The sequence below is a fragment of the Zeugodacus cucurbitae genome, chromosome 2 (assembly GCF_028554725.1).
Source record: "Zeugodacus cucurbitae isolate PBARC_wt_2022May chromosome 2, idZeuCucr1.2, whole genome shotgun sequence".
Lineage (NCBI taxonomy): Eukaryota > Metazoa > Arthropoda > Insecta > Diptera > Tephritidae > Zeugodacus > Zeugodacus cucurbitae.
In genome coordinates, this window is record NC_071667.1 from 69766697 (window position 1) to 69784187 (window position 17491).

The 17491-nt window shown below is 34.4% G+C and overlaps 1 protein-coding gene across 7 annotated transcripts in view; it reads right to left on the minus strand.

Moving 5' to 3' along the window:
* LOC105211906 (complexin) overlaps nt 1-17491 on the minus strand; it is a 290240-nt gene that overhangs the window by 209260 nt on the left and 63489 nt on the right. For all 7 annotated transcript variants that reach the window (XM_054225569.1, XM_011183595.3, XM_011183591.3 and 4 more), the window contains exon 3: nt 14600-14624. The gene's annotated coding sequence lies outside the window, so the exon portion shown is untranslated. The remainder of the gene's footprint in view (nt 1-14599; nt 14625-17491) is intronic.

A 17491-nucleotide genomic window follows, 5' to 3' on the forward strand; every position in this document is an offset into this window, starting at 1 on the left:
TAGTAAAAACCTCTGAAAATCAACAATATCCTCTTAAAAAAGAAAAAAAAAATCGTTTATCTAAAATGTGGAAAACAATTTATTTGGCGATTAAATTTATACATTTTATTTAAAGCTCGCAAACTACTAATGCTTCATGGTGCAAAAATACCTATATTTCTGTAATAATATGTAACATAATTTCCCATTTTGTTCTATGTGTTTTCCAACAGCAAATTACAATAATTATTGTCGCAGCCTTGGGGCAACTCAAATTTGCTATGTCATATTCCGCCTCTTCGCTGTTCGCTTCAAATGACATACACTAGTAAATATACGTATATGACAAAGCAAGAATATACCGACGAATAATTGAGGCAGCTACCGACTTTTGCAACATTCCATTGCAATTTGACAAATTTTAGCGCGCTCCATGTCACCGCTACACTTATAATGATGCAACGACTTCATTTCATTATTGCCGCCACAGCAGCGACGCAGCGCGCTGCGCGGTGAAAGTGCACGGTGAGGAAGGCACAAGGGGAGAAAGGTAAATTGTGCGGGTTTAGCACCGCAAGCGCTGACATAACAGCTTACTTTCATGACTTTCAAAAATGTCGTGGCTGCAATGACTGCGCTGTGAAACACAATTAACTTGCAGCACTTTCTTGAATTCCTACACCTACGGCGTTGTCAATTACGCTTGATAAAATTAAGAAGGTGTGCGTGCACTTACACTTACAGAGAGCGCAAACACACATACAGTTATTGCGAAAGCGCACACTAAAAGTCAAACTGTAGTCGGTGGTGGCAGTTACATTGCAGTGCACTCGCGTGTTTTCTTGTTGTTTTTACTTTGCACTGTCAACTTTTAGCTGCAATTATCGCCGGGGGCATTGTAACCTTTGCGCAGTTAGAAATTGTCTATTCATTACGTTAGCAAGTTGGCAACTGTGAGGCAAATGACGCAGTATGGCAGCTATCTTTGGCATAAGGCGAAAGAAATTAAAAAAAAAAAAATAAAATAAAATAAAAACACACAAAAATAAAGCAACATGAAGAAAAATTAAGTACATGCAAAAGCTATTAAAATTATAAAAGTGTGCATAAGTAACTGGGGTAGAATGACTAATTTAGTTACAACATTGTAATTGCTGGCAACTTTTCTGAAATTTTAACAAATTGACTTGTTTCAGTACATATAACCAACTAGTAGCGAATGCAATTTGTTCGAAAATGCTACGTTTAAGCATTGCAGCGTGGTCTGTGCTGAGTTCGTGTATCTATTTGCATCACATTTCTTCCGCGCTGAAATATAGGCAACGATTTTTGAACAGCTATATGTATGAAGTGTATTCTAGGGGTTATATTCAGGCAGTGTGATATATATATGGCTGCAAAATATTGCACTCAGTGTTTTCCATTTTGTCTTTCTTGCCGCAACACATATATTCGTATTTATTCAAAAAATTCCATGAATATTTTTTCAAAATGTTTAAGAAAAATATGGAGCAGTTGGAAGAAAACTTCTAAAAAATTTCCAAACAAAGATTTGCAAAAAAATTTTCGACGAGATTTGTCAAAAAAAGCATAAAAGTGCTCGTCTCAGTATATATTCTACTGGAAACAGAGAACTGTTCCGGTCATTAGAACCCAAATTGCGACCAAAAGAGACTGTGATAAGTCAGTATTGTATTTTTTCAGGATTATGGGAAAGTTAGTGTATTATACTAGACTTAAAGTGAAATAAAGTTCACTTGAAAAACTCTGAAAATCCAAGGATCAGCATCAGTCAGCTTAATTACGAAACTTTAAACTTTCAAGACCTCAACTAACTTAGATTTAAAGTAACCAACGGCAAATTAATATTTATAGTTAAAAGAGTGCACTAAAGAACGATTTGCTAACTCGTGCCAAGTGCTTAAAAATGTGCTTTGAATTTCACGTACTCGCATTTTAAGATAAATTCGAAGAAATTAGAACACTTAAGCACAAGTATGCTTACTGCATACTGCTGCACAGTTGTTGTGTTTTTCTTTTTTTTTTCAACAAAACAAAATAGAAATCTACTTGCCACACTTTCAAGCACTTACATATACTCTTACTACTGTATCTACATATATGTATGTATGTGACATGTGTGTACCGTTTTATATTGTATTTCTCGCCACTTACAGCAAAACAATTCTTTCTACTTATTGCAACAAAATTGCACACTTTCGGTGATAAGCACGTTTTTAATACCGACGTGAGTGCTACTTGCAACTTGCAATATATGCGGCGGTTGGCAAAGCTGTTCTACTAACATATGCAGAGCTATTTGTGTGTGTGCTTTCTCCCTAAATATATTTATATCTGCAATTTAATACTTTTTAATAAAGTCAAGATTTTTTATTTTTTTATTTTTATTTTTCGCATTTTTAGCAAATACTGCTGCTTTGTCACTGTGTCACTTCAAGCTACATTTTGCTTTATTTTTAACTTTATTAATAACATTTATTATTTTCAAGTGTTGCTTCTTCACACTTGTTTAGAATTTTGCACATGCTCATGTGTCAATAAGTGACATTTGGCACTTGAATGCATTGCATTTCATTTTTGATATGAATTTTCAAGTTTTGTGAACATTCACTGTTTTATTAAATTTAATTCTTGGAAATATTTCTGTTGTTTGAATTTTAATATGATATATTGGGCGAAATTGAAAATTGTTAAATTTTCGAAGAGATGTTGGCTCATTCAATTCATGTCATATAATATTTTTTTATCAGAGAACAAAATGCATCGAGGAAAAAGCTTTAGCGGAAAAACCTCGACTAAGCTTTGGACAAATTGTTTCGTTTCATATTTAATATATAAATCACTAGACTTCTAATATCATCAATAAGTCTAATAATTTATATAGATGAATATAGTAAGATGTTGAGCATTTCACCTTTTTATTATCATCCTAAATGTAGGCAATAACTTTATACCAACGCTACACAGTTTCTAATGCCAGTATTCCTTGCTAATCAAATCAGTCGAAATGCAGTATATTTAATATTATGTTTGCTGAATATGAGAATAAAAGTATATAGCGGAACAATGATGCTTCCAGACTCCAGAACCGCCACACGGATCATTCTCATGTACTTGAGGCACTAAAACTATAATTAATAAGGTCCTTTCTTTCACCTACTACAATTATCTATATTAATATTTGATTGCGCAGAAAATATCTTCTAAACGCAAAAGTACTAATTCTACAGAACAAACAGAAAATAAAATACTACTGAGTAAAACCCCGGCCTTTTTAGAAATTCTGTGAGATTTGAACTCTTTTTCGCAGTCGTGTCATAATTCTGTCATTATTGCTGTCAGTTATTTCACTTTTCCCTATCTTCCTAAATTTTCAGTGATGTCGCTGGACTTTGTGATAAGGCAGAGCAATGTAACGTCTTATTTTTACTTCAAGAGATAACAAATTAAATACTTAAGTTTGCCATTGTGCCTATTTGTGCAGTTTTTCTATTATGTATGATGTCCATTATGTCAAATTCAATGACATACGTATGAAAAACGGACGTCTTTCCATTCTTATATCTTTTTATCAAAATGTTTCTCGAGCCTTGGTGGAAAAATATAAGGCCAACGTTTCTCAAATCGTATTGAAATCAGTTCATGAATATAAATTGTTCTATAGTCAATAAAACGTCAAAGAATTTGACATAATGTTAACGGTGCATTAGCTTGTAAGACAATCACCAACTAAATAAAACTATTCTAAGTATGAATATGTTGATTTTTAAAGCTATGTATATGTATAATTATTTCGTTTTGTGGGTTTTGTCAATTTAGATAATTCTCACTGTCATTTTATGTTTAGCATATGACAATGCGAACTGTCAGTATGCACTCGTAATTTTTTACTCCAACTCATTCCTATTATGATTGTAAATATATTAAAAAATCTAAAAGTAATTATACTTGAAAATAAAAATTTCGTCTAAAAAATATTTTATCACTTTGAATATATTAATATTTATTCACAGGAAATTAAAATGTCATCTGTGATGTCGTTCAAATATTTCAAAATCAAATGTTTGCAAATGCATGTAATTAACAGTGTCCCAAACTAAATTTGATATATTGCCAAAACGATATATCTAACTAAATATTAAATAACACGTTTGTACGCCCAATTTGCACAATGACAACCGCTATTATACACTAGCAACGCCAACACACATTTGACATATCGAATATCCATCGATAAACGCAGCAATATTTCAGCTAACCTTTTAAACTAATTTCCCAAACGCCGTAATTTAATATTGACTAAGTGATTGCCAGCACTGCAGCAGTTCACAGTGCATATATTCACAAATAAATACGGGCAGAGCTCACGATGTGCAGCTCTAAGCTCTATACTCGCCAGCGTAGAGTTAGTGGCAACTATTTTAATGCATTTAAAAATTTATATTTAATCCATGGTTAATGACTGCAATTACACCGTTTGAAATTAGTGTGGAATTTGGTTCGTATTTGTGGGTATTAAATTAATTTCGACAACTACAGCAGGTAAGCGTAAGCGAATGCGTATGGGAATGAGTGTGTGTGTGATATGGTGGTACTCATATGTCCGATGTATTAATTGCACACAATTTGCGGTTCTCAAATTGTTAATTAATTACTGACGGAGAAAATGAGAAAAACAAACTGAATACACGAAATTTGTGTTAGTGCATGTAGAGTGTGTCAAAATATATTGACGCTAAGCTATTAGAGGGTATAACAGCTAACGTTTGCATTATTATTGCGCGCAATATTCACTCATGCAGGAAATGGAAAAATTTTGATGTTAGAACTGAGTTAATAAAATATTTAGTTTATGTTCTAATTTTATGATATTCGCGAATAGATTGAAACTAGTCAGAGTGCAGACTGAAGTCGCAGATTTATTTTATTATTGTTGTTGTTTCAACTTTTTTTTTGTACTAATAACTATTGAGGCATATTGTTGAAAGGAATTTTTTTTTGGTATCCCGTATGGTTTTCTATAACGTGAACTCTTCTGCTGGTACAAGATTATTCTTTGTTATGGGAAAATTGTCGAAAATATTCTCTTAAGAATACCTCAAACACATAAATATTCTCTTTGATTTCTTTTAAGTAAGGTTAGTTTAGATCTAAATGATCCGATTACATCTGAAGGAATATACTACTATACTGGAATATACTCCCAAGTTTAGATTTAGCCCTTATCTATTGGCAAATCGTCTTAAGCTCAATACAAATAATTCTAGGCGACGTTCCTTTCAAATGAAATTATTATATCTGGGATTATTAGAGTATAAAAAGACCTTTGCGTGTCTCATGAAGTTACTTAACATGTCAAAAGTAATCTTTATGATTTCAAAATTTCCATTGACAGACGAATATGCATATTGCACATTTCTTTTTGGACGGCAGTCCATTCATTTTATTATATTGAGATCCGAATTTAGCACACGCAATAGTTGGATTTGTAGGGCTCTTGATAGAAATGTGGAGTTTCAAATAAAAGTTTCTTAAAATGGTATATAATAGAATCCGTTCCGCTGTAGCTTAAGAGCCACCCGATTTATTTGTAATTGTAGGAAATAAAGTTTAGATCAATATGATGAGACACTAATATTAAGAAAAGACTAAGGAAAAGCTGCTCTCAGCAACTTCTCAACAAAGATATAAGAAATTGTGAAATTGTAGAGAGAACTGTTAGTTAATGTGGGAAGATAAGAACTTTATTTTAATTAATAAATTCTATCTAGTCAATGTCCAGGACTTCACGAAATTTCCATGAAAACAATGATACCTAAAATGAAGCCTTTGAAACAGGTCGAAAAATTAAATAAAACTTTGCAAAGCGAAACAATGGCGCAAGAGAAAAACGAGAATGACGAGAACAATTTCACAAAAAAAAATACAAACAATAAATATCAGTTACTAGCGTGACACGAAGCTGAGACAAAGCGTATTTATTAACCAAGGTTTGGGTAAAAAAAGAAGCTTTGTGTTTTGACAATGACAGTTGGAAGTGAAATCCGTGTGCACCAATGACCTCAAAGCAATGTTGGAAAAAAATTTATTCGCTTAAATTAAAATAAAAATTTTAAATAAAATATGTCCTATACTCATGTACGACTTCATTTAATTTATAATTTTTTGCATGCCTTTCAAAGGCAAACAAAGCTTTATGCGTCAATTTGAAAAGCATTTGCTTGTGGCATTAAATCTCTTTTGAATTGTCTTTATATTTTTTCAATTTGCAACTTGCACACACACTCGTTTTATCTTCCACTGCGCCAAACTCAAACTATCTTGTATGTGCATGAACCTTGACCTTTCGCCGCTGGTGCAGTAATTCTTTATTTCGCCATTAAATTGCAGTTGACAGTTATATGCATTCAAACACACATTGAAATACACACACACTCACACATTCGCTCGCTAAACAATTACAGTTGCACTTGTGGTGGTGTTTTGCATGCGGCGAAGGCGACGAAGCGAAGCGCGTCTTAATTGCGCATTTGTCTTCTTGCTTAGCTTTCTCTATTTATTGTTGTCTTTATTTATTTAGTTTTTCTGCTTCTTTTTTCTTTTTTCATTTTTCATTCATTTTTAAAAGGCAAATCTTTTGTTTGTTTACTGCTACAAATTTTTACTTCAGTTTTCTTTCTTTACTTTTTGTTTAATGTAGGGCGCCAGTGGTATTTATATATCTATTTCGTGCTGTCGTCTTGCTTTCTTCTTGCTTCTGTTAAGCGAAAAATGATTATGGCTTCATGTCGCATATCCACTTTATTATTTCTAGGTGGATTTTTTAGTGATTGTTTTTCTAGCAAGTGGGGCATTTTGGTTTTTATTTGAGTAATATTTTCCATGTTCGTATTATTCATCTTCAAACTAGGGTATGTTTAACTATGTCATATAATATGTGTTCATCTTTAAAATATTTTCAACTTGAATATTTGATTTTGCCTTGTCAGTAAATTAAAATCCGGGTATCTCATTTGTTTATTAGTTATAAAATATAAGAGTTTACAGAGAGCATACGAGCATCTCATTAAATAGCTGCTGTTGTAATGTGTTCGATTCGCTACTCTCTAACCCTTGGTGATTCGTAGACATAAAAAGTAGATGCTAAAGTAGATATACAAGGGAGGATGGTCATTTGTAGAAGTTCACGCAAGGGAGGAAAGTTTCTGATTGCCATTCAATTGGGAGTGACCAGGATCGATTCTTTTGCATATGACTCAAGCAGCTCACGACTTACGGTTTTAGACCAAGTATCCTTTGGATAACCAACACACATCCGTTTGATGGCGAGCTAAATTAGAAGGCGGACTCGTTTGGGAATCACCACATAAAAAAAAACCTCCCCAATGAAAGACCAAACAGAGCCTCGGAAGAGAAACCTCACTTTTGATGACGACCCCTGCATACGTTTTAAGGATCCCGATTTGAGGGCATGCACCTGGAATGTCCGGACCCTTCATTGGGAAGGTGCCTCTGCCCAGCTGGTTGATGTCCTCATACAACTAAAGGCTGACATCACCGCCATCCAAGAAGTGCGATGGACGGGACAAGGACGGAAGAAGGTGGGTTTTTGTGACAACTACTACAGCGGCCATATAAAGGAGCGCAAATTTTATGTTGGATTTGTGGTGGGAGAGAGACTTCGTCGCCGAGTCCTGGCATTCACCCCGGTGGATGAACGTCTAGCCACAAACCGCATCAAAGCGAGGTTCTTCAACATATCGCTGATTTGCGCCCACGCCCCAACGGAAGAGAAGGACGATGTGATCAAAGATGCTTTCTGTGAACGCCTAGAACGCACCTATGAGCGCTGCCCCGATGTCAAAATCGTGCTTGGCGATTTTAACGCTAGGGTGGGTAAAGAAGGTGCCTTTGGCACAACAGTCGAAGCCTCCATGACGGAACATCACCAAACGGCCTGAGGCTAATCGACTTCGCGTGGGTTCTGTTTCAATTAGATTTTTTTAAAAATGATTCCAGAGTTTTAAAAAAGTATCTGAGTTCTATCATAAACTCAAAAATAAATAAGCTAAAATATACACCCTTTTTTGCACTATAAAATCAACTCACTTACAGCACGTTAGTTATCTGCCTGCAGTCTATTGTATCAAGAGCCACAGTTCATATGCTTGCTCCGACATTACTTCAACACTTTCACCAATTTCCATAGTCACTGCATTAACCCCCCACAAGCGCCGCGGGAAATATTCTAAGAACGTGTTGAGCTGCAGTTTTTTTTTTTTTGTTTTCCGCACTTCACTCACTCTACACTCGAGCATAACAGCAACACGAGTGCCATCAAACAGCAATCTTCGTGCGCAGCGACTCTCAAGTGATTTGCAAGTTTGCTAGGAATGTCTTACAGCACGTCATTGTTTCTTGTTACTTGCTACACACAGAAATATATATAAAAGAATATATCATGGCTTGTGCAACGCGCCATTGTCTCTGCGCGCAACCTCAACTTCGCGCTTCAACGTCAGGCACATCACACACACATACACCAGAGTCTTGTCACTGTGTGTTTCTAATCTTTGCAAGCGCGAAAATGCACTCAAGGGCACATAATGCGCAGAAACAGCAGCAGCAGCAACAACAACAGCAACACTTCAGTAAGTGCATTACTTGCAAGTAGAAGAAGCTGCCGCCCACTTCACTGCAACTGTGCTGGAAAGAGCGCGGCGCCCGTAGCAGTTTAATTGAAATTTTTAATTTTGCATCTCAACGCGAAAATTGCAAATTGCAAACACTATAAGACGTGTTCGCTGTCTTTCCTAGTTGGATGTAAGCAAGAAGCGTGCCTTTCACTTGGCATTCATATATATGACTTAGTACATTTGTCATGGCGTATACGTAATTTATATTCACTTCTGTTACACTGCCAGCAAATTCACAGCGAATATCCTGCGAGACGTTGACACATTTTGTTGCATGCGACAAAGTTTTGACAATTCTTGTCAAATATATTGTAGAGTAAACTGCTTGCGTTCTTACGAGCACATATTGTCTGTATATGTAAGCTTTTATAGAAATACTCGCTTATATGTGTGCTTATGTCGGATTACTTTGCAATTAGAAATGTCTTAGCAACACTACCAACTTAGAGAAAATCCATTTACTTTGCGAAAAAATACTACTTTATAGCATTTAAGCTATGCAATTAATGTAATTACTTTGATGAAAGCTTTGAGAGCTTTTTGCTTTGGCTTTGCAAAGTGGAATACTTTCGCTTTTCATTACTTCGGGAGAAGTAATGAAGGGTGAAAAGGGAGTACAATTTGTTGTAAATTCAGCATTTTTTAATTTGATTTAGTAAGTTTCAAGGATAAAGGTCGAAAGACTAGTCTCCAATAGTGAAAGCTTTGAATTTATAAACTTTCCACGGATTAAGACTCCTAGAAAATGAATATGCACATTTTTATATTTGATGAAAATACAGAAAATAAAAAGCATGACTTTAAAGCTCCATCTCGAAAAAATAAACGAAAAAATCCCAAAAAAAAATCAGCCAATCAAAAAATGGAGAAATAAATAAAAATACAAAAATATACGAACAAATTTCTCGAAAACTGCTGCGGGGCAATAACGCAAAACAAATTTAAAACATTTTTCGATTGAGTTGCAAAAATTTCGCTCTCCATTTTTCTGCGGGCTTATGAACGGGCACAAATTCTACTTTGATTAACTACAAATTTTTGTGCCACAATATGACATTGGCGACTAAAACAGGGAGTGGAATTCTTGAATATACACACACATACAAAAATATATTTATTTATTTATAAATTTTCATGTGCTTCCCCGTTTGATGTCGACTTTTATTTGCGTGCCTGTCTAGTCAAGGCGGGTATTTGAAACATTTCGATGGCGACCAAAAATGTTGCGCTGTAGGCAAACACAGCGCAAAAAAATGCGCAATTTTTTCTGACTTCAAACACATTTGCCGACAATTTCACATGTCCCCCGTTGCGCTTGTCGCTTTGGTGAAATGTGCTGCGTTATGGCTATATATGCTTTCACGCCTGAAAGTATGCTATAACCATTATGCGTCAATGTTACAAGAGCAGTCATATTGATACGATGACTGAGTACGTTGAGTGAAAGCTGTGTATTTCACATATATCACATATATGATACACAGTTATATGCTTTAAACAGCAAATCAGCGCAATGAATTTATTTTTCTTGAAATTTTCGCTTTTCAATCAATTTGATTCGATAGACAAATTGCCAATTGGCAAATGGTTAGCAGCAGTCAGCAAGTAAGAATCCTTTGCAGAAGAGACATCAAATAAAGCGTAGAGCATGCAAATAAAAAGGGACAGTCAGACTCAAAGTGCCGAGATAATATGTAATGCTTGTCATTTATGGATGGAAATGACAAAATGTCTAGCCGTTGAAGCATTCACTTGTGCAATAGCCTCAACTAAAGATCAATAAAATCAATGTGCGACAAGTGATTGCGTGTACATAATGTAAAAGTTGAATGAAAAAGAATATAAAATTTAAATATTAAGGGAACGTATTGAATGGAAATATATTTTTTGGTATAAAAGTGTATAATAGAAAGTTGTATTTATTTAAATCGGTCTTTAAACTAATTATATATATATACAAGCACTTGCCTCACAAAAACCACACCTTAAACTGTTAAACCTTTCTCTTTATGATTTTAAGTGAAAATATTCACTTTATCCTCGGCTTCAAGCCTTAGTTTTACTTTTCAAAGCAAATAAAATTAATTAAACAGAGGTCAAGCGTTGAGGCTACATTTTACTATGCATCACTCTGTTATTAAATTTTATTATTTTGCATAAAAGGTGTATGTAGATGAGTTGCCAGAGAGTAGAATGCCAGCGGAAATTTGACAGCGTAAAGGTCAAATGACATCAGTTGTGGTAATCTCGTGCAAAGACAACATGAAGAGCTGTATAATTAATTCAGCTGGGTAAATTACAAGGTGCTTGAGTCTATTTATTATACTAAATATATATAGCACTCTTGCTTGATGAATAGACAAACAAATTTTTAACAGATTTGCAAAAAAAAAAATCAGAGGAGCAGGTTAGTTGATTTAATACAGGTAAAGTAAGAAAAATGTGGTAAGCTTTTAGGCGCAATTACAATATTTAAAATTTATATTTTTTGGCTACTAAAACTGAGCCAAAGTAGGTAAAAGTTGATTCTATTTCTTCCGAAATATGTTATTTTTAAACTATATGTAGATATAGTAGTGATTTTGGAATAATACATAAGGTACTCTTGGAGAATGAAATTTCTTAAAACAAACTTCAATAATGAAAATTTAAAATTATATCTTTCTGAACACTTCGTCTCGGTTTTCAGATTTATAAGTCGATATATACATTTTCAAAATATGGATCAATGCACTTGTGACCATCAATCCTCAATCAAAATGTCACTTACAACAACAAAAAAAATTAATTTATTAAAATTTCAATATAACCGCATTACTCTTGCATTACGTCTTGAATACGATATTATAATGTTGTTAAAGAAATCCCACTTTACCCCGTCGCCTAGGACTTTTCAACAACCAGCATCATGGCAAACAACAATATGCTAGTGTTAATGAGTTGCATTGGGTCGAAGGTCGTGGCATGTTTTGCACAAATACAAATAAACTGCAATTTAGTCAAACGAAAACCTTTAAAGCCTCGCAAGCTGGCAAGACCAGCATCACCACGAGACCCAGAAGCAGCAGCAAACAAACTGCACAGTACAAGTAAATAAACTAACACTAGTCTAACAACCCACTTATGTCTTTGCGCTTGCCACACTGTTTGTCGACTTACACACAGACACACACACACAAATCCCTTTTAAACAACATTTTCTTCGCCTCACCCCAACAAATACAAATACATTTCGTGCTACTAAATACACCCGGCTCTTTATCGTGTTTCGCATTGCAATTTCACTTCCTACTGTGCAAATCTCGGATTCACTGAAGCTCAAATTCACTCTAGCATGATGAGATAGACCATTGCTGTTGTGCATTGCTTGTTCTTGTTGCTGTCACTCTTGTTCCTGCTGCTGTTGTTGCTCTTGCTGTTGCAGCGTATGATTATGTCAACGCAAATGCTGGCGGCATTAAGCAACACTGGCAGATAGCGGTAATAACTGAGCTTAAGACAATACTTATTGTATTGTTGTTGTGCGCATTATTGTTGTTGCTGGCGGAAACCAAAAGCCTTGTTGTGCGACCTTTAGCAAGCTTCTTAATTAGCTATCCTTCAGATGCACTGAGCAGCTTTAGATAGTGGCGATTGTCAACCGTTGCGCTGGTTGAGTGGATACACTTTAATTTTTTTCTTAATGCGGTCTGGTTTTAAGAGGAAAATGTTTGGAATGTAGAGAAAATATGAAAATACTTATGACTTTAAATTTTAATAAGAATCCGTAGCAACTATTCAACGAAAAACTTTAATATAAAACCGTATTAAAAATATTAAATATTATAATATGTAGTCTAATTGATCCAGTTATCATAGAATACAATGAAAAGTAGATTAGTTAATCTACTTATAAAAGAATCTGAGGAGGTCTTGTAAAACGACACAGATGTCGTCGGATAATACTATGTCTATTCCTATAGAATTTTACAAAACACGAGACTATGAAAGATGGTTAAGAAAATTCATTGAAACGACGCTTCGCTTAGTATTTTGGTGCCGCAGGAACTACTTTGGCTAATTACAACAGAAGATATTGCCGATCCGACAGAATAGTGACATTGATTGGCCACTCAAAATTGGCATTTGTTAGCACACACCACATTGACTGATAAGTCTTTTGCTTGACCGAAAGGTGCCACCACAAACATTAAACCACTAATCTTGCCGAAGAAGATGAATCTTATCTAGAATACTGTCATCCAATAGTTCTCAATTTATTAGTCTCAAAAAGATGGCAGGTGATAGATTGGTTACTATGGTTTCGTGACATTATTTTGGGTGTGCATGGGAAACATGTATGAGTTCAATTTTCAGTCCGCTGAATAATTGTTGCCTGGTCATAAACGCAACAGTCGTTTGGCAAGAATGCAGCCAGTATTTTTATAAAATTAATATGCAAAATTCAATCGATTGAACATTGAGAATAAAATGTGTAAAATTGTATGATCAGAAGCTTTCCATCTCATATAGATAAAGAAGTTGTTCAATCCGCTATTTCTTCAATTTCGTTTTCTCTGAAATTTGAATGCCTTGATCTATGATATTTACCTCTTGGGCTCAATTGGGGTCAAAATAAAAAGCAGATTCTAACGTTCAAGGAAATATTTTTTTGAAGTTTTTTTTTGTATAAAAATAGATACAAATGTCGATGAGCCTCAGCCGCACTTTTATTGGAATGAAAAAGGAAAAGCAAAATTAATAAATAAATAAATAAAATAAAGAATAAACTCTCTATGTAGGTTTGGAGGATATACAACGATTTTGTGATGAAACCCTACCATTAAGTAAGCTACTCTAAAAGTTGTGTCTATATTAATTCGATTCGTTTTATCTAAGATATTCCCTGATTGTGTCCTCCAAAAGTTACCATGTGTTATTTAAAATAAATTGATTTACCATCGGAAGGCGAATAATCTGGACTTTTCCTTCATAAAATATTTTCCTATACTTGTATAAGCAATAACCATCTATTAAGTTGAATTTTATACCAATATTAAATCAAGCTAAAACACAAAATAATACAGAAATGTATAATATGAGAGACATGTGAGTTCCTTTGTTTTTCATATATTTCTATAAAAGCAACACTTGAGCAATCACACAACTCAATTTATATATACATATCAATCAATGAATTATATGAAGCGAAATAGATATGATTGATGCCTAGATACTTAAGTGATTTGCTGCCGAGGCTCTAATGTTTATGGCAGGTACATCAACTAAATTAGTATTTGTGATTACTTGTTATGCAATACATTAACATTTTTATATACACAGAAGTATATAAATGAGCTGAATGGCTGTTACTGAAATTACCGCGAGCTATCAACCAAATGAGCAAATCAAATTTTGATAGCACTGCCAGAGACATTAGGCACATTGCTTACTGAGTATAAAAATATATTATATCGCAGAAAAATAAAATTTATTTCAATGGAAGTCAATGAGTGTGTGTATTACGGGAAGCTTTGAGCTTTTATGAACTCTAAAGGCGTTGAAAGCTGAGGTTGAGCTTTTATTAAGTCGAAAGGCGGTGAAAGCTGAGGTTGAGCTTTTATTAAGTTGAAAGGCGGTGAAAGCTGAAGTACATAAATCGAGATATCTTTTCTATATACATTCTAAGCAAAACTGAAACTGATGGCATTCATTTTTCTAAAACAGAAAGTAACATTTCAATGGTACTCTTGTTAAAATTATTTTTCATTTTTTTATAATTTTTTTTTTACTTTCCTCATTAGAAGCGCACCAAAATGCTTTGCATTCCCTCACACAAAATAATGACATTACTACACTTTTGTTGTAAAATGCTTGTAATTTGTTTCCCTTGCATTCACAGTAAAAATTTTCATTCCACTTACCAAAGACACAGCAAAGTACGAGTAACTGCAAGTAGAAGAGAGTGAAAGAGTGAGTGAGAGAAAGTGAAAAATGTAAAGTAAAAAGAATACGCAAAAAATATTCATTATTCAAATTGCATTTGCTTTCAATTATGGAAAATTATGAGTTTGCGTAAAATAATTTTAACAAGCATTTCCACGCATTTCCAGCAGCTTTTTTCCTTTCTGGTTTTATTTGTTTCCAGCGACCATAAATATACATAAATAGGTATAAATAAATGAGAATGTGTGTGTGTGCCTCATAAATGAAAAATAACGAGACAAATTTTGCGTGCGTGTGACGGGAGAAGTTAAAATTTAAAATTGACCGCAATAAAAATGAGTGTGGCAACGCTGTTGGCGGTTGCGACTTCAACTGTGACGACATCTTTTGTGTAATGGCATATATTTTGTGGCGCCACCGCCTGGCCTACAAGCAAGTAAACTGACTTATAACTAAAGTTATGAAATATATACATATATATGCAAAATTTGCGCTCAATAGCTGCGCCAAGCGACCGTAAAGCGTTCAACTGTCATCGTTTTGACAGGCAGCCAACCAACCCTGCCATGCCGCGCACCGGCGACGATAATAAAAAGCGTACAATACGCCATTACAGGCAAATAAAATGTGTCGGCGACAAATAACAAATTACATGAATATAAACGCGCACGCACACATTCACCTCCACACAAACACTTTTACACACTTCCTTACATGGAAACTCACGCATATCATTGCCGCAAGGATGTTGATGATGATGATGATGACGATCATGCACGCATGAAGTGTGTAAAAGTGCGCAATATGTGGAGGAGCAGCATATGAGGCAAAGTCTCGCTGCTGGGCGGTTTGTGAGCGTCCCCCTTTGGAGGCGCGTCTTGTCTCGCAGCGCATTTCGCATGTGTGGCAGTCAAATTTTAAATTATGCAAAGCTGACGCATATTAATGCTAGCATGTAATTTTTTTGGGGCGTATGTGTGTATACTCTATAGTGTTGTTGTTGTTGGTATGGGGTTTGTGGATGCATAGAGGCGGTTTGTTGAGTTGAGGTATAGCTGTTGGCGAGCATTTTTCAAGGAAATTTATCTGTCTTTAATATATATGCTTACTTATGAAGTAAAGTAATAATGCGTGCGTGTATACAGTGTGTGCAAAAAGTGTACACCAATTTAAAAAATAATATTATTTGTAATATTTTTTTTGTTGCAGAAAAAATAGAATGTAGGCAGTTAGGTCATTGGAATACGATTCATGAGTTCTGATGTTTGACAAATTTAATGTTTTTATTCACTCAAAGTTGAAGAGAGCATTTAGTAACAAAACTTTTGTACATTTCAGGATATCTATATAGATTTATAATATTAATATATTATTCTAAAATTATTGTAATTTTTCGAATATTCAAATTTTTTCGGTGATGTCCAAATTTAGAGTAAATATTGAATTCGATTTCTATATAATCCGATTATGATAGGTTCAGCAATCGGAAAACGATTAAGTTCGTTGGTTATAAGAACAATTTGGTCTTATCTAATATAGACTTTCATACAATCAGTCAAATTATAGACTCCCTGAGGATTAAGCTAAAATTTACTGCAATATAAGAGACATTCTTATCCCTCGGGAATCATTCTCAATCATTATTTTCTCTCGGGAAGAACCTTGCAAGCGAAAGTGCTAGGCATAGACAACTCATATGGGGCGCTAAGTTAGATTCTCAGCTAACGGTATACAAATGATGGTAAACCAACTGACGAGGTGCATCGTTTGTTAATTCGAAGCAGAGAACATTAAATTTGAAGGGTGCAAAGTAAGGAGAAAACTTAGCCAAATATGAATGGACCTGCATACTAAACTGCATCAATTATTATTATTGAAATTGAAAATAACAATTTCAGGAATTTCTCAATTTTACATTATTTTAAAGTAGTAAATTTGGTGAAATTGAGGAGAGTTTAGCCGAAAGTTGAATTGTGTTGAGTGTCGATAAGCTTTTTATTATCCTTTTTCTATATGAAGAATTTAAATAGACTCCTGAGGAATCAAATTGATTCCTGAATAATACTTTTCATAAAACATGTATAAGTATTTTGCTCTTTAGATGCTGGCTTTCTAAAGGGTACTTGCTTATAGTAATCATAATAATCAACAAATACTTAGAAACCGACTCCAATAGTTTTAGATTCTTGAGAAGACCTTTTTCAATAGTTTTGGTAAACATATAGATCATGCCATAGTTACTAGTTTAAAATTATATCTTTAGTTTTTAGTGAGAAGTATGTCTTCATGTATTATTTATTTTTCCTTCCTTTCACTAGTTCGATAGTTCCACCCTTAGAACATATATATTTCTTTCTTTTATAGAAAGTAGATGCTTATACTTCATTTAATAGTCTGCCATTATCAGCAGTCACTGTGCTTATATACTATATGTGTCTTAAATTCATGCAACATCATTTCTTAAAATGTACTTCAACAAAGCTGTGGCCAAAAATAATGATGCATGTAATTACTTTATTATTCTACTTTTTTTATTTTTTTGTTTTTGCCATTACTTGTATGCGCTGTCACTGCTGTGTAATCGCAAAGGACCACCAAACAGTACATGTGTACTTACATATGACATATGAGCGCAATTTTTTATGCGAATTTAATTTGCCACAAACACAAATGAAGCGCACAAGTGCACGAATTGCGCTGTCACATTTAATTTATGTCAATTTAAATATTCTGCTTTATACAGCGCCAGCGCCTTTGACGTAAATATCTGCTGCAAGCAGTTATCGCTGTGGCACAACGCTTTGAGTGACTTTGCGTTTTCTTGGAAAAAAGAACGACTGCACAGTTGACTCTTCGCCGCGCAACAAAAC